At 41.8% G+C, this 23,208-nt stretch overlaps 1 protein-coding gene across 18 annotated transcripts in view; it reads right to left on the bottom strand.

Moving 5' to 3' along the window:
• PRLR (prolactin receptor) overlaps positions 1–23,208 on the bottom strand; it is a 194,013-nt gene that overhangs the window by 101,106 nt on the left and 69,699 nt on the right. For 15 of the 18 annotated variants that reach the window (XM_042825635.1, XM_042825633.1, XM_042825641.1 and 12 more), the window contains one exon: positions 1,395–1,446. The exons of 1 other annotated variant lie outside the window; for it this stretch is intronic. The gene's annotated coding sequence lies outside the window, so the exon portion shown is untranslated. Of the gene's footprint in view, positions 1–755; positions 853–1,394; positions 1,447–23,208 lie in introns of all 18 variants that reach the window. 2 more of the 18 variants (XM_042825642.1, XM_042825649.1) reach the window with 1 other exon arrangement.

Below are 23,208 nucleotides of genomic sequence, written 5' to 3'. Positions count from 1 at the left end.
AGTGGAAACAGTTTAAAAACATAAAAACCTTTTTTAGTTTTAAAAATGAAAACACAGATACCTGACTATCCTTCTAAGATGAGTACATTGGATAATGCTGTCCTGTCAAAGTGTAACGACCTCCATAAGAAAACTTAGTCAGTTTTGCTCCTCACTGCCTTTATAGTATCTGCATTTGTCCACATTTTGTTTTCCTAAAGATCTGCAAGGTCCATGCCAAATGAAAGCAGACATTAATCTTCATTCCAGCCTCTTTCAATAGGCTGTACTTCCTCACAGAAGACTGATATGCACTCATGTCACAGACTTTCTGCAGATACACTGTGCTACTAAAAGTGCATATAGTAAATGGCTACATTAATTACACAGCCAAGTGTTATTTCTTGCTTAAACCTGTTTGCTGCATAGGCAATCTACCCACCTGCCTTGGAAAACAGAGCAGTTCAGCTTAAAATAGTAGCAAACTATCTCTCAAAAAAATAAAAGACGGATAGTTGCAGCATAACATTTCTGCAGAGGGAAAGCTTAACACTGCTAATATGGAAACATAATCCATACGCTGTCTTGCAGGCTGCTGCGCTCTCTAGAGGGAACTAATAGCAAAGGAAACTGTATTCTACATTTCCCCTCCCCTTTTCAGACCATTAATGAATTCTCAGGTGTCTGTTGGAATAGTGAAAATCTTACTGACGACACAGTGTTTCAACAGCATGCAGGGGAAAATGGCTAAAAAGATGGTTGGAATCAACCCCCACCATTTTCTTTACTTATCACCAGCTCATTTAGCAGCTTCTATTTTCTTTCCTTTTTCTCTGATATGTTTCTCTTCAATCTTCAACTTCCAGTCTATGCCTATAACAAAAGAATCTAAATAACACAGAATAGGGGCTTTAACTAATGAGCATATACATGAACACCGAAGTGGGTACTACAGGAAGAATAAATTAATAGCTAGGGAGCAGTAGATAGTGGAAGATGTAACGGCAGTTATGAGAGCTCCAGGAGGCTTTTTTCTCAACTAGCCATATGCTCATTAATCAATGACACATATAAGGTGTATTTAGTGAAATACATAATATAAAAGGGTAGCAACATGAGATCAGTACTGCTAATTTTCCAAAAATAAATACAATTTAAAAAAAAAACGTGCACAGGAGAGACATCTCTGTTTCTGGCTTCTTTTCATATTTTAAAAGAGACAGCACCGACTGTCAAATCAAAATGGTATTTTTACAGAATGTGAGGTATTCCATATTCAGCATAACATTAATTTTAACTTAGTCTTTTTAAGGTTTTAAATTTTGCTAATAGAACTGAAGTCTACTCTGTCCTTCTTACAACGACACATAGCCAGGTAAACACACGGTAGGAACAGGTTTAACTGCAGTACTTACTTTTGCCTGGTAATGAGAAGTATGTTGACCCATGTCAATTCATGAATACTTCCTGAAAAAGGAGGTGAAAATCCAGCATTTGAAAGAGTTTCACATATATATTTAAAAAAAAAAATCCAAAAAGAAAGAGGGGAGAAAAAGAATCCAAAGTAGAAAGCTAAACAAAGAAAGCCTGTAAGGTTTACAGCTCTGACTGCAAAATATTCAGCCTGGCAGTTCTAGCAGAAATACAACTCTGTGTACTTGTACATGCTCTCCCCATTAGAGGAGGAGTCAGTTTTGCAACACTTATGTTCCTTGCTTGAGGCAAAACAGTGATTCTCTTCAGCACAAGCTATGTTTGGAGCGTGACAGCTTTAAAGGTGAGAGGTGTACTCTGGAGCAGAGGAATGCATCAGCTGAAAAAGAATAGTTTAAAGCATTGGCTGCGTAAGCTACAGGTTGTTGTGGCTCCTTTGAAATGCTTATTGCCTAAATTTTTTAAAACTAGTAACACTTTAACATAAATCATATCTATAACGCCCACTGTGCAACAGAAGTCCATGTTTTATAGTCTAGAATAGCAAAAATAAAATAAAATAAAATCTTTTTACAACAGAATGAAAGGTGTTGGTTACACAGCAAAAAGCTGACTAAATAGAAGAAAAAAAAATCTTTTTTTGATATTTTTGTTAGCTTTTTCCTCTGTTCTGAAAGTAATTTCAGATTATGTAATGGTGTTTCAAATTCTATCAACATATTAAATTATTTGCTAGTAATCAACCTCTCCTTAGCTGAAGGCATTTTTACATATTTTTATTAATGCTTTCAATGATCCATATTTTTATCTCCTCTTTATTCAAGTCAGTGAATAGAAAATAAAATGCATGTATTTGTAGTGAAATGCAAGAAGATTAATCAAGAACATTCTTTTTCATAATGAAACAAGATTTGTCTGATGTGGGTGTTTAGTTGTTATTATAGTCAAGTCTTTCTAGTCAAGGTCAGAATTGGTCATATCTTGTGACTAAATGGATATTCTGCAGAATATTTCAATCAGTAACCTTATGAACAGTTTCTTGGCAACACAGGCAAGCATTTTTGAGTAAGGAACATATACCTTGCAATCTATTCACACAGAGATTATAGAGCTTCAGGTGTGCTTTTTTCATTGCAGTTGGATTAAACTAACTGCTGCAGAGAGGAAGTTTCTGCCCCCACTTGCTTGCCCCTTTCCATCCATCATGTCTGCTGTGTTATCCATTTCAGGCCAGGTTAGGACAGTTTAGAAAGCTAAAATGGTAGACCATAATTTCTTTTCTCACCTCCTATTATAAATTTCTTGACACTCACTTTGAGGTCAAACAAATGCTAGCAATATGGGAATGGAATGCATAGCTGGCAATAAAGTCTCAGTTGATGGTATCATAAAACTATGCCCTAAAATATTAGTGTGTTCAGCTAGCTGTAATCAAAATTTTCCTGTGACTATTCTATGTAGAAAGAGTAAATAGGGAATGTGTGTTTAAAACGAGGCTGTCTCTTCAGAAATGAGAAAAGGAATAAACAGTAGAACCTAACAGATATTTCACAAGACAGAAAAGATGTATCAAGCTATGGGTTTTTGTTGTTGTTGTTTTGCTTTATGTCTGCATCCACTTGCTGCTGCTATATAGAGGGCAATCAGATCAGGAGTAAAGGGTGAGAGTGATAAGATCCTGCAGAGGGAAGAGATTTTCAAAATGAAAGTGGATCAAGGAAGTACTGGTTCACATCATCGCTGTCTTAATTTCTCTAAGAGGACTGTAATAATATTAAGGGTCTGCATGTATACATTTTCTCCTTATCAAAACAGGCCATATAACCCTAGAATCTGGGTGAAGGGAATAAGACAGAACACAAACTAAATCACCAATGGTTTAGTGAAAGATGAGATGAGAGATGTGAGTTAATAACTATCACTGAAATCTGTAACAAGGATAACTTTAGACATTTATACCTACACTATCTAGTTTATAGGTAGCCGATGTAATGCAACCTTGGCAACTGTAGAAGCAGACACTATGGTGTGAGGCAGTTCTTAAACATTTCTCCAGCATTTTGAAGTATTTTTTTCAGCTTTTAATAAGCAGCGGTGTGCCTGTTATACTACTAGCTACACTCAAGCCAGTCAGGCAAGTCTGTACAAGCATACTTAGGCTCTGGTGTAATGCTGCCAAGAAAAGACAACTGTGATCCTAGCAGCTCTGGATTAAGAGGAAGATCCAAGGTAGCAGTATAATCCCATAGACACAATACACAGGTCACCCATGTACAAGATTCCTTTAAATTAGGATAGGTGAAGAGTAAAGTTACCAAGATGAGGTAAAGGATCTGAAGTCTACCTATTACATAGTGACTAACATAACTTGGCTGATTTAATCTGGCAAAATAGAAGTTCATGTGGAAAAGGTTACAGGCACCTACATGTCCTTATGAAGATGGTGTATGCCTATCCGTACAAAAGCATGTGTTAGACCAGTCCAATAGCTGCTTAAGCTGTAGAACAATGCTGGAGCAAATAGATAACAAATACAAATGAGGCAGGAAGGTAAAAGTATACTAGCCACCAGCAAATGAAAAAAATGGAGCAGACTTCCAACAGGGTAAAAAAAGTATGGCTCTTCGAGAATAGAGTTTGGCAAGTCTGTGGAAGGAATTATGGGCTTGACTCATTTTTTATCATGTAATGGTGAATCCACTTTAAAATCTGGTCAGGCCAGGATTTTAAGCTTTCTCTACAGTCAATGAAGAAAGATTATTATGCGACAGGGATGGAAACCTACTAGTTTTGTTTCCAGAGATTCATTTATGAGAAAAGTTAGGATTGGAAACCTTTAAAATCAGCTAATAAATTCCAAGGAGCAGTGCTTACACTGACATCAGCAGATCATCTGTGGAAAGGAGGGCTTAGAGGAGAGCATGGGCCTAACTTCATTTTCACTATGACATTTGTACCACTGCAATCTCATCAGCCTTAGTGAAGTTACTTTGCATCACAGTGGTATCAGCCTCCTCAAACTCAAGTTCAGACTTCTCAAACGATCACAATTTCACTGCCTCTCAAAAAAATGTAAAATAGTGTTACAACAGTAACACTGGGAGGAAGGTGGAAAAGAGGGTAAAACTTGGAGGAACCAGTGAAAAGAAGCAGCAAGGTTTTAGAAGAAAAACACTAAAAGGAACTTTGCAGGCAGTCAGACTGAAAGAGCATATTAAAGGAGACAGCAATCAGTTCTTTTTTTTCCCCCCATACTCTCAAATACACTCAGGCTTTCCTCAGTGAGCAACTGCTGGCATAGGAGTTACAGCTGTTTGTCCCTGCCCTTCTTTTCTCCCTGCTCAGTTCCTCACAAAAAGCATGGGAAAGCAAACAGGATAAGTCTCAGCTTCTTAAGTATAGAGAAAAGAATAAAAGAAGTAAGAATTCAGAGAGCAACACTTTTGTTTGCTGCTGCCTTCTTTCCTTACCACAACTTCCTCTGAGGAAGAAAAATCTGCCAAAACCCTCATATGTCTTTTTAGAGACAGACAAAATGTATTTAGTATGGTCATTTTCGAACAAAAGAAGATGTGGCAAGTGTTATGACCCCTCACTCATTCTCATATGAACTCAAAAGTCCTGTCCCTTTACTGGTTCATGTACACATCAGGAGAGTAACAGTGCCTAGGAGCAGAATGTCTTTAGCCCACAGTGCTGATCATTGTGGCAGTAGCTTATGCTACCTCAGAATGGTCCATGAGAATGGCTGAGCTGAAGACATGCCTTCTCATTTACCAAAAATAAGCTCTTCCCTGCTTCTATATTTTTGGTCTCAGACAAAAATTTTCAAGATTGCTCATAACACATTTCCAGTCTTTACATTTGTAAATCTTTCTCAGCATCCTTTGCTATTCTCAGACAAAGCCACAATCACTTTGGTGACTGCAGGGCTTGTGCTCGTGTCACCAATAGCCAGACCAGCACAGCAGTCTGCAGTTAAGGCACTTCATTCTTATACTTCTGTTATTCGTGCAGCTACGCAGCAGGCAGTCCCAACACTAGTATTTACTGCTGTGATGTACATAGATTCTACAGGGCTCTGATTGGAGGGACTTTGTTGCAGCCTTCCAGTACTTGAAGTGAGATTATAAGCAGGAAGGGAACTGACTTTTTATGTGGCCTAATAGGACAAAGAGGAATTACTTTTAAAAGGGGAAAATGGTGATATATGTTAGGGGGACTTTTTTAATGCAGAAATTGGTGAGGTGCTGGTACTGCTGCCTAAAGGGTGTTCCATCCCTGGAGGCACTCAAAGCTGGGTTGGATGGGTCCCTGGGCAGCCTGAGCTGGTGGGGGCACTGCCCATGGTGCTTGTTACTGGATGGACTTAAGGTTCCTTCCAACCCAAGCCATTCTGTTATTCTGTGATTCTATGAATAATGTATTTCATGAGAAAAGATAGCAGATCTTGGGTTATGTGAATTTTTCACCAGCCATAAAAATTGCCAGTCTTCTTTATCCTGAGGCATGCTGGTGATCTTTACATTGATGTGCAGTGGATGATTAAAGAATGGACTCTCACTCAGCATGATCTTTCTGTCACAGGCACACTGGCAGCCCAGCAAGGCCTCAGCCATGGGGAGCCCTGCAGTGGCAGCAGGTGTGCCTGTGACAAAGCAGCAGCTCACGTGGACCAAGAAAGGTAGGGCTTCCTGGTATGAGCAGTGCACATTGCCGGAGTAAACCTGACATGTGATTGCGATAGGTAGGACTTTTGCCAGAAATGAGGTAACTTCTAATCTTGTATGAAAGTTGTCCTTTAACTACCAACTAAAAAAATATTCAGTCTACTGCACATGCTCATGCCTTCAGCCTGTGTGTCTCCTTATCTACATTGGTGTACTAGGTTTACCTGGTGAGGTTTTTATTAAGGGGGGGGGGGCGGGACGGGGTGAAGGAGGGAGGAGGAGGAGGGAGTGTTGCAGGAGTGACAGAGCATAGCCCAGAACTGCCCCATATCAGATCAGAACTGGCTCCAGCTGCTCCAAAGGGGACTCAGGGCTGGCAGAGCTGAGTGATAAGTGACACTGCATATGCTCTGGGACAGCAAATTGAAGAAAGGAAAAAAATGCTGTGCAATAGCAACTGGGAGAGAGGAGTGAGAAAATGAGAGAGAAGCAGCACTGCAGTCACCAAGATCAGTGCAGAAGGAGGGCAAGAGATGCTCCAGGTGCGGAGCAGAAGTCCCCTAGTGCCAAGAAGCGGCCCATGGTGGAGCAGCCTGAGCCCAGCAGTCCATGGGCACCATGTACAGCAGATCTCCATATGCAGACATTGGAGGAGCCCAAGATGCAACACTGGACGAGGCCTAAAGGAGGCTGCAGTCTATGGAAATCCACTGCAGGAGCAGACCCAGACCAGAGCTGTGGGGAGGAGCCCTTGATGGGGCTGGTGGGCTCCGGGAGCAGTGCTAGAGCAGTGCCTGAAGGATGCGCCCTGTGCTGTAGAACTGGGGCAGTGTTTGGAGAGCTGCCGCCTGCGGAAGCCCATGAAGATCAGTTCAGGAGTTGTGGCATCCCATTGGAGGGACCCATGTTAAGGGAGCAGTGACCACAGGGGAACTGCAGCTGCTGACCACAGTCCCCATTTCCCTGTTTCTCTGTGCTGCTTGAGGGTAGCAGGTGGAAGAAGGTGGACAGGGGCAAGGTGTTTTCAGTTTGCTTTTAGACCTCACTGCTCTAGTTGGTTAGTAACAGCCAATAAATTACGTTAATGTTGAGTCTGTTTTGCCTGTGATGTTTAATTTAGTTAATCTGAACTCATGAGCTTTAGTTTCATTGTATTTTCTTGATGGGTTCTTTTAAAGAGGGGGAGTAAAAGAGCACGGTGGTAGAGCTTAGCTGCCCATAGTTTTGAAATGACCACAGTTGGTATAATAGAGAAAACTGGGCTGTTGCTAGGTTAGGTACAGTGAGAATACTCTAACAGTGCTGAAAAAAGCAAAAAATCTTATAAAGCCTGAATAAATTCTAGTTCTTCTAATTTTAGTGGAGTTGCTTCCATATGTTTATTTTTGTTTTGAAATTGTATTTGTTACTCATTTATATATCCTTAATTATATAATTAAGGATATCATCACTGTGAGCTGTTACATAAGAATCACTCTTATCTTGTGATGTCCAGTATACATAGAAAATATTCTTCTGAATGTTGATTCAGATAAAATATCCTTTTTTCTTGGATGGGATTGATGTACCATGGGGCAGTTTGCTATTTCATTAAGCCATACCTGATCTGTTAACTACTTCCTAAAGAAAGTTTTGAAATGTGTTATTTCTTTTGGCTGTGGATTTATAACAAACCAATACCTCTCCTGGATGCTTTCTCTAAGTATCTCATTCTCATCTTGTTCTCTTGCAGTCTTCACATAGTTTAATTATGGCTATTATTAAAACAGTTATGCAACATAGATATGGAAAGAACAGAGATAACATCCTCTATCTGTATTTTATTTCATTATTTCTTATATTTTTCTGTCAAAGACTCTCTTTTCTTCCATTCAAAATGTCCCAAAATTTTCTATGGCTCATATGGAAGGATATGCAAGAGGGGCAATTTGAGTATGAGAAAGGGTCTTATAAACAGGAGAGAGAATGAACTTTTTACACAGTCTGATTGTGACAAGACAAGGAAAAATGACTTTAAACTAAAAAAGGGAGATTCAGGTTAGATGCTAGGAGAAAATTCTTTACTCAGAGGGTGGTGAGGCACTGTCACAGGCTGCCCAGAGAGGCTTTGGTTGCCCCATCCCTGTATGTGTTCAAGGCCAGTTTGGATGGGCTTCTGGGCAGCTTGATCTGGCAGGTGGCAGCCCTGCTTACAGCAGGAGTTTGAAAGTGGTGGGTGGCAACCAGTCCATGGCAGAAGGGTTGGACTAGATGATCTTTAAGCCATTCCATGTTTCTGTGATTCTGTGAATATGAATACTGCCAGAACAAGCAAATCTGAGGAGTTCCTAAAATATGTTGGAGATAAATTCATTCAGAAGCAGTGAGTAAGTTAACAAGGAAAGATATGCACCTAGATCTGTGGTTTGAGAATAGAGACTGTCTTGTGGGAGAGGTGATGGTAGGTGGTTGTCTTGGCCACAGTGCTCATGAATAACTTGAGTTTAATATTTTGATGTAAAGAGCAAAAAGTTCAGCAGAGTTGCTACCCTGGACTTCGAGAAAGCAAACTTCAAACTTCTCAGGGAGTGAGAAGGGACTTAGCAGTGACCCCTGGGAATCTGCTCAAGAGGGTTTAGGGGTCCATGAGAGCTGGCTGCTTTTCAAGAAACAACTTCTAAAAGCCCAGAGGTAGGCAACTTCACTATGTCACAAGTCAAGAGAGACAGAACACTAGCCTAACTGAACAGGGAACTTCTCCTTGACGTAGGGTAGAATAGGAAAATATACGATCTTTGGAGGTAAGGCCTTTGCAGGGCCTGACAGAGCTGCAGTTCATATCTTCAAGGAGAAAACAAGAAAGCCAAACTTGATTTGTCATTGGTCATTGAGGTGCAAAAAATGCCTTTTCAAATATGTCAACAGATAGAGGAAGTAAAAAAAAAAAAAAACAACAACAACAAAAAACAACAACAAAAAGAAGACGTTGGACTTATATGGTCACATCAACAAATAAGGACAATGAAAAAGTGATGAGCAGATGCATTTAATGCCTTTTTTTTTTTTTTTTTTTTTTTACTTCCCCTCAGCTTCTAATAGTAATGAGGGATCTTGGCCTGCCTGGACCTCACAGTTGTAGGACCATGATTAGAGGAGTAGTGACTTTCCATCTGAGGTCAATAAAATTGTAAGGGAACAGTTGGATCAGCTCACTCAACAATCAGAAGTCCATGGGACTTGATCAGATTCACTCCAGAGTGCTGAAAGAGTTAGATCCCTCTCAACAATAAACCAAAGGTCATGGGAGACTGGGGAGGAAGCTAGCCAATTTTATACCAATCTACAAAAAGAAAAGATCAGGAAACTGCAGATCTGTTAGTCTAACTTCAGTCCCTCAAAAACCATGGGAATATGTTGAGGGATACAGAAAGCCAATCAAAGAGCAAAGCTATTATCAGGCAGTTAACATAAGGGAACATCAAGGGAAAAGTCCTACCTTAGAAATTCAATCTCATTCAATGATAAGGTCACCTGTTTGGTGGATGAAGGGAAGACAGCAGACAACACACTTTTAGATTTCAGTAAGGCCTTTGACAGTGTTCCTCACGGCATCCTTCTGGACAAACTGTCCACCGTACTGTAGGATGCACTGAACTCAAAATAGTCAGTCACAATAGGTGACTCTCCAACTGTATTTTATGTTGGTGCAGCTTCACCTGGAATATTGTGTGCAGTTCTGTGCTCCACAATACAAAAAGGGTGTTAAGGTCCTTGAAGGAGTTCATGAGAGCAACAAAGCTGGTAAAAAGTTTGGTAGGCATGTCCTGTGAAGAGAAGCTTAGGACATGTGGGTTGTCCAGTCAGGCAAAAAGGAGGCTGAAAGGCCTTACTGCTCTCCATAACTTCCTGAAGAGAGAGGCACAGATAGAAGTACTGCATTTTGCTCCTGGGAATGAATAATGGCACTTAGCTGAGCCTGTTGCAGAGGAGGTTCAGTCGGGACATCAGGGAAGATGTCTTTATTGTGAGGGTGGCCGAATGCCTGCCAGAGTTTAGGAGGCATTCAGATAATGCTTTCAATTACTTTAACTTTTGATGAGTCCTGAAGTGGCCAGGCAGTCAGACTGGCTCTGCTATTCTATCATCAGGATTGCCAACCACTAGTTCATGCTGCCCATGGCCCCATCCGATCTGGCCTTGGACAGCAGGCATCCAAAGCTTCTCCAGGCAGCCTGTGCCAGTGCCTCACAGCCTCTGAGTAAAAGCTTTCCTGCCAAACAGATAACCTAAAGCTCTGCTTTTTTAGTTTAAAACCAATAGAAAGTTGATCTCCCTCCTTTTTATAAGCTCCATATAAGTACTGGAAGGCCACAGTGAGGTTTCCCTAGAGCCTTGTCTTCTCCAGGCTGAAAAAGCTTAGCTCTCTCATTCTTTCTTTATAAGAGAGGTTCTCCAGACCTCTTCTATTCCAACAACTCCACATCCTGCTTGTGCTGGAGGCCCCTGGCCTGGATGCAGTACTCCCAGTGGGTCCTCACGAAGAAAGAGCAGAGGAGGACAGTCACCTACCTCACTCTGCTGGACACCGCTCTTTTGATGCAGTCCAATATACTGATCAGGTCTTCCAAGATGCAAAAGTACACTGATGGCTCATCTCCAGTTTCTTGTTGTCACCAAAATCCCCAAGTCCCACTCCATGGGGCTGCTCTCAATTAGTTCTTCTCCCAGTCTGTACTCATCTCTGGAATTGCCTTGACTCAAGTGCAACTCTTTGCACATGGCCTTGTTGAACTACGTTAAGTTCACCTGGGTCCACTTTTCAAGCCTGTCCAGGTCCCTTTGGATGGCATCCCTTCCTTCTATTGTGTCAACTGCACTGCTCAGCTTGGTGTCATCAGCAAACTTGCTGAGGGTACATTCAACCTCTCTTTCTAGGTCACCGATAAAGATGTTGAAGAACACCAGTCCCAAGACAGACCCCTGGAGCACAGCCCTCATCACTAGCCTCTACCTCGACATGGAGTCTTTGACTACAACCTTCTGGCTTTGACCATCCAATTAATTCTTTATCCACCTAACAGTCCAGCCTTCAAACCCATTTTTTTCCAATTTGAGACAAGGATGTGTTGCAGGACCATATCAAAGGCCTTGGACAAGTACAGGTAGATGACATCAGATGCCTTTCCTTTGCCATTGCTCCATCATAGAAGGCTACCAGATTGGTCAGACAAGATCTGTCCCTGGTGAAGCTGGACTAGCTATCTTGGATCATCTTTTCATTTTCCATAATCTTTAACACAGCTTCCAGGATCTTCCCAGGCGCTTAAGTTAGACTCACTGGCCTCCTTTTCTTAAAAACTTAAAAACTTTTCTTAAAAAGGGAGTGATATTTCCCTTTTTCCTGTCACCAGGAACTTCTCCTACAGCCATGACTTTTCAAAAAGGCTTGGCAACCACATCAGCCAGTTCCACCAGAACCCTGCAATGTATATTGTCCACCCCTACAGACTTGTAAACATTTATCCTCATGAAGAGGCCTTTGACTTGCTCTGCTCTTAGAGTAGGATGGATGTGCCTCCCAAACACCCACCTAGAGTTTCAGGGGTGTTCAAGGCGTGGGAAGCCTGACTGCCAGTGGCAAAGAGTTTATTGAGTACCTCAGCCTTCTCCATGCCTGCTGAAGCTAGTTCTTCCATTTCGTTTATCAAAGGGAGATATACTCTCCTCTGCCTGTCTCTTCTGACTAATGTACCTAGGGAATCTCTTGTTAGTTTTTCATACCCTTTGCCAAGTTCAGTTCCATCTGCATCTTGGCTTTCCTGTTGCCCTTTCTGCATGTCCAGATGACATCCCATGTATTCTTCCCAGACTGCATGTCCTGGCTCTTGCTGCCTGTACATTTCCATCTTTTTCCTCAGTCTGACCAGCAGGTACTTCCTCAGCTATGCCAGTCTCCTGACCATTCTACTTGATTTTTTATGCTGGGCATGGAGAACTATTTTGCTCTCAGAAAGGTGTCTTTAAAAGAGCTGCAACCTCTGTTTTACTGCTATATCCTGAAGGACAGTTTCCTATGGAATCCCATCCAATTATTCCTTAAATACCCTGATGTTTGCTCTCCTGAAGTTCAGGGTTCTGACTCCACACTTCTCCAGGCCTACATTCCTTGAGATCACAAATTCAGTCAGGGCACGGGCACTTCAGCTGAGACTGCCTCCAGCCTACCCTCTTTAATCATCTCCTCTGCATTGGTAAGCACCTGGTCCTGTAAAGCTTCACCTCTGGTTGGTCTGTCCAATATCTGGACCAGAATGTTATCCTCAAGTGAGTCCAGGAGTCTCCTGGATTGCTTGCAGTCCACCATGTTGCTTTCTCAACAGACCTATGGGTATTTGAAATCCCCCATCAGGATGCGAGCCTGTGAGGGTGATTCCTCATCAACAGGCTCCCCTTGATGAGACGGCCTGTAGAAGACTCTGACCACTAGATTGATCTGGTTTCTAATTTTTACTGACAAGTTCTTAGCCTGACTGTGGCTCTTTCTACTTCCACTTCTTAATGTAGAGGAAAACTTCACTGCCCTGATCCCTTCAACTTCTTCCCAAGGGACGTAAAGTCTTTCCTAATGTTTTATAATTTTGTAGTTGCTGCCTACTGTGATCCAGCTCGAAAGAGCAGTAGTGGATAGCAATCTTCTGGATTTATCATTCCTGGTATCCTCTTCCCAGTGTCCTGAATGTGGGCCCCCAGCTTCTCTTCCAGCCCAGATAATCTTTCTCGTTAGAGAGATGATCTGGTTTGCAACTTGGTGCCTTAGTGAACCTTAGTGTAGATTCCCTAATCACAAAGACCTTTTGTCTTTTTTTTTTTTTTTTTTTGTCGCTGGTTTTGACTCAGATCCTTGTTCACCCTTCTGAACCCAGTTGTCCCTTTCTGGATCTGAAACATTATCTGCACCCTCTTCTCTTTCCATCTCAAGAACTTCATATCTGCTGGTAAGGGTGCTTCATGAACAAGAGGGAGGCTCCTCCTCCAGCTCTGAGCAGAAATGACAATCCAGTCTCCCTCATCTTACATGTTATGCCATCTGTTTCCTCAGGGTTATCTTCTTCTGCTTGTAATAAATTAAGACAGGGCTGTTGGTCTGCCTCTGTCATACAGTGCATCAATATCTCTTTGATTGTGGGATCCATCTTATCTTGGTGATTTCTTCTTCCAACTCATCCATAAGATCAAAATTCAACCCTGACCATGGAACTATAGCTACTTAAGATCTTTTCTGAAGCATGTCAGGAGGTGAGTGTTTCTAGAATGACCTCAGGCTTCTGCTCCAACTCCTGGCCCGAAAATTGTGCGATGCAAGAACCTTGAAAAATCTTTTCCCTTTTTATATTTGGAGTTTTGAAAGTCAGGTTATGTAACATACTGTGTTATATACAAAACTTTCTCTCTTAAGCATTATTGCCAATAAACGCATTAAAACCATTTTAAAATAGAAAATAATATTCACCGCCAAAATATATTTCACTGTTCAAAATCATGTTATATGATCATTCAGAATCATACTGCTGTCTCACTATTTGAATAACTAGTGTGCAGAAAAATGTTGATGATTATTTTATTGCCTACTGAGTATCTTTTATCTTTATATGTGGGCTGCTATTTATTGTCTTAGCTTGAATAATGTGCTACATTTTAAAACAGGGATATATGTTTGCTTGTGCTTATTTTCCTTCATAAGTACAAATTATTGGCCATGGCTGGAGAAGAAATAGTGAAATAGGTGGATCTTTCATCTGACCCAGTACCAATTGTTCTTCTAAAAGTACTTGGCAGAATTCAGATAAAGAAATGACCACAACGGAAGGCATACTGCATTTTTCCTCTTATTCATGGACATTTTCAAACATCTTCAGGTAATGAGTCTGAAGCAAGAGGTCTCTGTTAGTGTTAACTACCTGATCTTTCAGAAGCCAGTGGAAAAAAAACCAACCAGCTAGACCCCAAGAAGGACATTAGGAAATAGTTCCTTCCTATCAAGGCAATCCCATTTTCCTGAGTTTTCAACCAAAAAAATTCCTTATTCAGGATTACCTGGGGGAAAAGATTCACCTTTTGATCAGAATTATGCTTTTTAGTTGGAAGTAATTACATAAAGAACATCAGTTTACCAAAAGCACTCTACCTGATCAGTTTTATTTTGATATTGTCATTAGTAATTAAACATTACTTAAAGAATCATTGAATGTCTGAGGTTGAAAAGGGCCTCCAGAGGTCATTGAATCCAACCCCTGTCCTTCTCTTTATTATGCTTTGGATTTAAACTTCCTCTTTGTTTTTCTTCTGTGTAGTATGAGTGATGGGCATAAAGCTTGTTGATAATAACGATAATTATATTTCTCCTTGTTAATTACTAATTTTTCTTGCCAAGATTCAATCAAGTTCTGTATGTGATACTTTGTTATCAAGAAACAAATAGTTAGAATGCTTAATTCTTAATTCTTGTTCTAATGAAGTAGTTCAAAACTGAAAAAATATTTTATAAGCAGGGTAACCTTACTTTTTTTTTCAACTTTTACTATGAAAAGCTAAATCTTGCAAAGAGACAAAGACAGGCAGTGACAGGAGAAAACTAGCAATGAAAATGGCTATGACTGTTTGCTACAAACCACAGACTGAAAAGAAGGAATTAATAAACTGGATTTTACAATACGATCTAAAGAGACAGATTATGGAGACTGGAAAAAGAGTAATTTCATGTAACTTGCTCAAGTCACTTTTGTGAAACAACACAAAGAAAAATTTCCATGGAAAGCAAAATATAAAAAAATAAAACTCATGACAAGTAATAACCAATATAAGGCACAGAAGTACTCTGACAACAAGGACTTGGATATGATTTATGTTTGTTTCCTTAGTACTTAAGCTTCAAAATTCCAGAAAGACTGCCTATCTGCAGGAACATCACTGTTTTCTATATTCTGCTGTTTTCTTTAATCTAAAGTGAGAATTTTTATTGAATGCACATGCTTCCCTCTTTGTGCATAACAATTAAAATTGAATGGCTTTTTCAATAGAACTACATGTTTGAAAGAACCTCCATAAATACTTAAAAATTCTGGGCAAAATCACTTAAAATAACAAAGCCTTGCAAGGTTGTTTATGAATGACTTTCAGAAGCAAATACAAAAAATAATGCTAATTTTCTTTATTTGTGCTTCTCTCAGAAGTATTCCTAGCAGAGTATGGAATTACTGTCACAAAATTACAGGAATTGTGTTGCACAGAAAATAAAGTGTAAAGACAACACAAGCTATTCCTTCAGGTCAAATTACTGCTATACTCTCCTAACACCAACCATGCCATGCCAAATTTAAATATGCGAGTTACTGCTCCTCTAAGATGTAAAATCTAAAATCAGCCTTCTGACCAGAAGAAGAAAAATGTAAAGTAGAAGTCTGTGTTTCTAATTAGTAAATGGAAATAGGCTCCTTGCAGAATTGCAAAGTCTGAGATTTCAACAGCCCCAGCGTTTTGCCATTCTCATTTTGGATATTTTTTTCCTTATGCCCACTCCAAATTTCCCTTGCTGCAACTTCTAACCAGTACCTTCTCCAACTGTACACTCTGTAGAAGAATATGGCTTTTGGGTAGTTGAAGAATATATCTAGATCCCGCATTAGCCTTCTCCAGACTAAACAAATCCTACTCTCTCAACCTATTCCTGTACATCCTAGAGCCCAGTTCAAGGAACTCTCTGCTGCAGGTTGTTTATATCTCTCTTGTACTGGTGAACACAGCAGTGCAGATACAGTTACACCCCCTAAAATTGCACAAAATATTGTTGTCTGTTTCATAATCAGAACACAGTGTTGGCTCACATTCAACCAAGCATTCAACATAAGCCCTAGGTCCTTTCTGACAGACTGCTAGCCCGCCAGCTGGTTCTCAGCTGTAGTGATGCATGAGGCTATTCCATCTTCAATGAAGTCTTCTTTCCACCCTCTCCTCAAGATGCTCCTGGTTGAAAATCTGTCTCGTGACCACTCAGTCTGACCTCACCCCCCAAATTACTAACTTCTATTTTTGCTAATGTTGGTGATTAATAATTAAGATCACTGAGGAAAACATGCTGTATTAAACCACCACTGGAAGGTCAAGAAGCAAAAAAAACATTGAAAATAGGGGCCCGTAGTCTTTCTGTCTACCAACACTGCCTGAGCTATTGATATTCAGTGTTTACAAAAGAAGAAAATTGCAACTTTGCAGAGCAAACATTACTAAACATGTTTAATCACAGAATGGCCAGAGTTGGAAAGGACCTCAAGGATCATGAACATCCAATCCCCCTGCCACAGGGAGGGCCACCAATTTCCCATTTAATACTAGACCAGGCTGCACAGGGCCCCATCCAATCTGGCCTTGAACACCTCTAGGAATGGAGCATCCACAGCCTCTCTGGGCAGCCTGTTCCAGCACCTCACCACTCTCTCTGTAAAGAACTTCCCCTGACATCCAACCTAAATCTTCCCTCCCTCAACTTAAACCACTTCCCCTTGTCCTGCTGTCATCTACCCTTTCAAAGAGTTGATTCCCCTCCTGTTTGTAGGCTCCCTTTAGGTACTGAAAGGCTGCAATGAGGTCACCCCGCAGCCTTCTTTTCTCCAGGCTGAACAAGCCCAGCTCCCTCAGCCTGTCTTCATAGGGGAGGTGCTCCAGCCCCCGATCATCTTTGTGGCTCTCCTCTGGATCCTCTCCAACAGCTCTGTCTTTCTTGTACTGGGGGCCCCAGATCTGGACACAGTATTGCAGATGGGGCCTCACAAGAGCAGAGTAGAGCAGGACAATCACTTCCCTGTCCCTGCTGGCCACCCCTCTTCTGATGGAGCCCAGGATACCATTTGCTTTCCGAGCTGCAAGAGCACACTGCTGGCTCATGTTAAGCTTTTCATCTATCAGGACCCCCAGGTCCTTCTCTGCAGGGCTGCTCTCCAGGACTGCTCCTTCCAGTCTATATGGATGCTTGGGATTCCTCCACCCCAAGCGCAAAATCTTGCACTCTGCCATGTTGAACCCCATCAGGTTCACCCGGGCCCACCTTTCAAGCCAGCTGAGGTCCCTCTGAATGGCATCCCTTCCTTCCACCATGTCAACTGTACCACTCAGCTTGGTGTCATCAGCAAACTTGATGAGAGTGCACTCGATTCTATCATCGATGTCATTGACGAAGATGTTAAACAGCACCGGTCCCAAGACAGACCTCTGGGGGACGCCGCTCGTTACCGGCCTCCACCTGGACACAGAGCCATTGACCACCACCCTCTGCCTGCGGCCTTTCAACCAATTTCTTATCCATCGAGTGGTCCAGCCATCAAATCCACATCCCTCCAATTTGGAGACAAGGATGTGGTGGGGGACCATGTCAAAGGCCTTGCTCAAGTCCAGGTAAATGACATAAGTTTAAGTTTGCAAAAATGTGCAATGTGCTGACAGAACTTCCTGTGAAGAAAGTAAGCACAGGCTGATGGATGGCTTCTGGAGCTAGACCCCCGTGTAGAAAACAATCCCACTGACTGTATTCTAATCTATATGAGGAGCTAGAGAAATAATTCTCGGTTGTTCAGAGACACTATCAACATGTAAGACCAATTCAGATGACATGAAGAGATTTACACGTTCATCACCTGATAGAACATTCCAGAAACATTACAGGTTTTCTATGGTAATAGACTAATGTAAAAAAAAAAAAAAAGGATTAAAAAAAAAAAAAGATTCTTTGTTTGAGGATGTTTCTTTTTTCTTGGTTTAAAAATCTCTTTTTAGAGCTTCTCATTGCAGGATGGCAAATCTGACAGTCTAATACTATGACCTCCATTTCAATAGGTCTGTTAAACAGAAGTGTTTAATAGATATATGTCAAAATATATATGTCTAAATCACAGAAGAAAATTATTTATAATTACATAATGACATACTCATTTTTGAATAGTGTGGTAACTCAAGTTTCACTATTTAATGCCCATCTGCAGTAGAGTATGTTGCTTTTTCAGTTCTGTATAATCTTTCATTATTGTGAGCCATCAAAAGCTTTTTTACAGAGATGAGGTAGATTTTTTGTGAAAAGCTTATTTGCTGCAGAAAGTGCTTCAGTTCTGCAGAATTTTTAACAAAACTCTTCACTATTATTAGTTTGCTGTTCTGCAAAAAGTTATATAATGAACGCAAATATATGAACATGTTTTCATGACAGTTTTGCTTCCTGTTCCCATCTGCTTAATGCCCTATAGATATTTATAAGCGTTTATAAGATCCTCTCTTACACTTTTCCAGGCTGAATAGCCCCAAGCCTCTCAGCCCTTCCTCAGAAGAGACATGCTCCAGGTCACTAATCACCTTTTTATCTCTGCACTGGATTCTGTCCAGAAGTTTTTTGTCTTTCTTGAATTTGGAAGTCCAGACACAGTACTCCAGATGTGGCCTCATCAGGGCAGAGCGGAGGGGGAGGACCACCTCCCTCAACCTGTTGGCTGCAGGTCTTTTTAGTGAACCCCAAGATACCACTGGCCATTCTGGCCACAAGGGCACACTGCTGACTCATGGCCAACCTGTTGTCCACCCCCAGGTTCTTATCCGCAAAACTCTTTTCCAGCAGGCCAGACTCTACCCCATACTGGTGCATGAGGTTATTCTCCCCCACATGTAGGACTCTGCCCTCACTGAAGTTCATAAGGCTTCATTCCACCTAACTCTCTAATCTTTCCAGGTGTTGCTGAATGGCAGCACAGCCTTCTATTTGTCAGTAACTCCTCCCAGATTTATATCATCAGCAACTTTGCTGAGGTTATAACAGGTTATAATCTCCATAGAAAGTCCCACTGTAAAAACCAAAACCCTCATTCTGGCAGCAGCCACATAGCTAGGAGTTGATTTGTATGATATACCTATTTCTGGCTGCCCTCTTTCCTCCAACTGGCAAAGCTGTGTTTTTCTCTTGTGCTCCCAGAAGATTATAATCTTTTTTGATTCTGCTCATGTTCCAGCTTCCAATGTCATTCATGCCCACAGAAAAGAGCAACAGCAGACAGCAGTCCAATTCACCCCAAAGTGCTGAAGTAATTGGCAGGTGTAATTGGCAGCCGAACCCGTCTCCAGCAATATACCAAAGACTGTAGGAAGCTAGCTAACAATATGCCCAGCTACAAGAAGTACACAGGAGAAATGTAAGTCCATTCCAACTATCCTGTCTTGTCCTGTCCTGTCCTGCTATCTTATCCAATCCTACTGATGCAATGGGAGATCCAAGGTATAGGTCAAATCAACTTGCGTGAGAAATGTAAAAGATACCAAGCTTTTAAAGAAGAGCTCAGCTTATTTCTTCTTATTTTGTTTTGTTTTCTTATTTTGACTTAAAATCCAATCTGTGGAAGGGGGTAAAGTTGTTGACTTGCAGTTACTCACAGAAAACAGATGGTATTGTGAGGTCCCTTCAAACCACTTTTCAGTTCTAAGGAAGAGTCAAGCATACAAAAGTCATCTATAACATGTATGTTTCTAGCCTGTTTTCAGGTTATATTTCTAAGTGAACAATATTGAAGACAGTTTTTTTCTCCAACTGTTCCTGAAAAGGTCTGCTGTTTACTAATGGTACTTTTAAAGTACTACCAGTACTTCAAAACTGACCAACACAGATGGACGCCAATTCTTTCAAAAACAGTTACCCAGGAAACCTTGCCAACCAGTTCTTTGCACAACCTCATGTCTGTTCTCCCCGTACCTGGAGCTGAAGTTTTATTGTCAGTTTTCCTTCTATCACCAAATATTTTAAACTTGAATACTTCATGGTCACTGTCGCCAAGATGGACACCAAGTGCCACTTCATGCATGAGGCCCTCTCTGTTTACAAACACAGGTCTAGAAGGGCATCTTTCCTAGTCAGCTGCCTTAGTATCTGCATTAGGATGTACCCATCAAGGTGTGTCAGGAACCTCCTGGATCTGCTTGTCTCAGTTACACGGTATTCCTAGCTAATGTCTGTTAAACTGCAGTCAACCATAAGGACTTGCTTGAATTTGCATGAATGCTGTCTTTTCTGTCTTTGCTGATCTGTCTAATTGGCCATATATATTTATAGAATCACCAAGGTTGGAGAAGATCTCCAAGATCATCCACTCCAACCACCCACCTATCACCAACATTTCTCTGGTGATCTGTGTCCCTTAGTACATCCAAATGCTTCATGAACACCTCCAGTGATGGTGACTTCACACCACCTCCCCGGGCAGCCCACTCCAGCATCTGACCACTCTTTCAGAGAAGTTTTTCCTAACACCCAATCTGGATCTCCCCTGGTGCAACTTGAGGCCATTCCCTCTAGTCCTATTGCTATATGGGAGAGGAGGCCAACCCCCACCTTGCTACAACTTAATTTCAGGGAGTTGTAGAGAATGGTAAGTTCTTCCCTGAACCTCCTCTCCTCCAGACTGAACAGTCCCAGTTCCTTCATAAGACTTGTGCTCCAGACCCCTCACAGTTTTGTTTCCCTTCTCTTGATACAGTCCAAAGCCTCGATGTCTTTCTTGTAGTGAGAGGCCCAAAACTGAACACAGTTCTCAAAGTGCAGCCTCACCAGAGCTGAGTACAGAGGGATGAGCACTTCCCAGCTCCTGTTGGCAACTCTTATTTTTGACACAAGCCAGGATGCCAGTGGTCTTGGCCACCTGGGCACACTGATGGCTTATGTTCAGCCAAGCACTTGAAAGGTGAGAAGGGCCCCATAAGTGAAAGTAAAAAGGCAAGAAGGCTTCACAGTGACTGAGAATAAGGGGGGTGAGGGGAATAGTTAGACATAGTTTATAGAAGCAAGAATGTGGAGCTTGTTAGAAAATAAGGGATGGCAGACACTGGGATAGTGATGGGGATGAAGGCCATACTGATAAGGTTTGAGAACAGCCTGAGGACATTTGGCAGGAAGGTGATTAGATGTACACAGGGCAAGAATAAACCAGTTGGGGGTCTGCCCCCCCAAAAGGTCAAAAGTTTACAGCGAGGGAGGTCAGAAGCCTTCGTGAGGAAGACAACAAATCTTCATCCCATGACCCATTACACATGCACAAGGGGGGACGGTCTGCCTGCTAACGAACTCTCAGGGGTGTAATGAATATGTATCCGAATTCCGGGAAAACTATTGATTATGTAGCCTGGCCTATTAGCTTGGCCTATATCTGTAGCATGATTTTTCCTGACGGTGTGCAAGTTAGGTGGATCTATCCCCCTTGCACACAGTGTCTGCGCAGCACTGATTAAAACATATCTGCTTTTATAACTACTTTGTGGTTATAGAGTTTGATTCCGCACGTCACATTGATTAACACCCCCAGGCCTATTTCTTCTACACAGTCACTCAGGCCACTCTGCACCAATCCTGTAGCACTGCCTGGGATTATTGTGACCAAAATGCAGGGCTCAGCATTTGGTCTTGTTGAACTTCATCCCATTGGTCTCAGCTCAGCTATCCAGCTTGTCCAAATCTCTCTGTAGGGCCTTTCTACCCCCAGGCAGATCAACACTTCCTCCCAGTTTGGTGTCATCTGCAAAATTACTGAGGGTGCACTCAGTGCTCTCATCCAGGTCATGAAAAAAGATACTGAACAGGACAGCCTACAACACCGACCTGTGGAGAACATCCATAAATATATATTGTATGCATCTGTGTGTGACTGGGAACACATACTCAACCTGACTATAGCCTTGCTGACTATTAGGCTGCCAGGAACTCCTAACAATTGGCAATACTTCCTGAGAGTGTAACACAATGGATGAAAACTGCATAAGAACATGAAGATCACTATCTTAATCTTGAAACTGATGAAAGAACATGTACAGTTCCCTACCCCTCTTGCTATTGTGACATAACTCTCTTTTTATTAGCAAAAGAAATCATTTACATCACCCTTCAGCCTTCTCATCTCTAAGGTGAACAAACTCTTAGTGCCTCCCTGTACACGGCAGCTTGATCCAGCTCCTATCTTGGAGGCGAGCAACCAGACTCAGTGAGAAAAGACTGAGAAAAGACTCAGCGCTCCAAATATGGTCTCAGAACTGCTGAAAAGAGAATAATCACTTCCTTTAGCCCACTGACTGCTGACTTCATTGCAGATCCATTCTGCATCAGCTTTCTCTGTGGCAAGTACATGCTCACATTCAATTTATGGTCTGCCAGGATCCCAAAATTCTTTTGTGCAAAGTTGCCTTCAAATAAAACAGCTACAATCTGTTCTCTCACATAGTTGTTCTGTCCTAGGTGCATACTTTGCCTATATGTATGTTGAATTTGGTGGTGTTTTGACAGTGGGATCAAGTACAGCTTCAGCAAATTTGCAGATGACACCAAGCTGAGTAGTGCAGTCAACATGTTAGAGGGAAGGGATGTCATCAAGAACGATTTGGAAAGGCTCTGAGAGAAAGGTGAGCCCATGAGAACCTCATGAAGTTCACCAAGGTGAAGGGCAAGGTCCTGCACCTGAATTGGGGCAATCCCAAGCAGAGATACAGCAGAGGTTGGGTGGAGAATAGCAGCACTAAGGAGAAGGATTTTTGAGTGTCGGTTGAAGAAAAACTTAACATGAGCTGGCAATGTTCACTTGCAGTCCAGAAGGCCAACCGTACCCTGGGTTGCATCAAGAGAAGTGACTAGCAGGTTGAAGGAGGTGATTCTGCCCCTTTACACTGCTCTCACGAGACCCCACCTGGAGTACTGGAGATCCCAGCACAAGGACATGTTGGAGTTAGTCCAGAGGAGGTTGACAATGATGATCAGAGGGCTGGAGCACCTCCCCTACAAGGACAGGCTGAGAGAGTTAGAGCTCTTAGCGTGGAGAAGGGAAGGCTCTGGGGGAACCTTATTGCAGCCTTCCAGTACCTGACGGGGCCTACAGGAAAGGTGGTAAGAGAGATGCTCTTTGAGAGCATATAGTGATGGGACCAAGGGGAAAGGCTTCAAACTGGAAGTTAGGTTTAGACTAGATATTAGGAAGAAATTCTTCACTGTGAGGGCAGTGAGAAACTGGAACAAATTGCTCAGTGAGGTCATGAATGCTCCTCCCTGGCAGCATTCAAGATCAGGCTGGATGGGACATTAAACAACCTG

Source organism: Centrocercus urophasianus, unplaced genomic scaffold, assembly GCF_019232065.1.
Source record: "Centrocercus urophasianus isolate 14NV4802_14NV808 unplaced genomic scaffold, USGS_Curo_1.0 seq_25, whole genome shotgun sequence".
In the NCBI taxonomy this organism is placed as follows: Eukaryota; Metazoa; Chordata; class Aves; order Galliformes; family Phasianidae; genus Centrocercus; species Centrocercus urophasianus.
The sequence above is the reverse complement of the archived record's forward strand: the minus strand, read 5'-3'. Positions and strand labels throughout refer to the sequence as shown.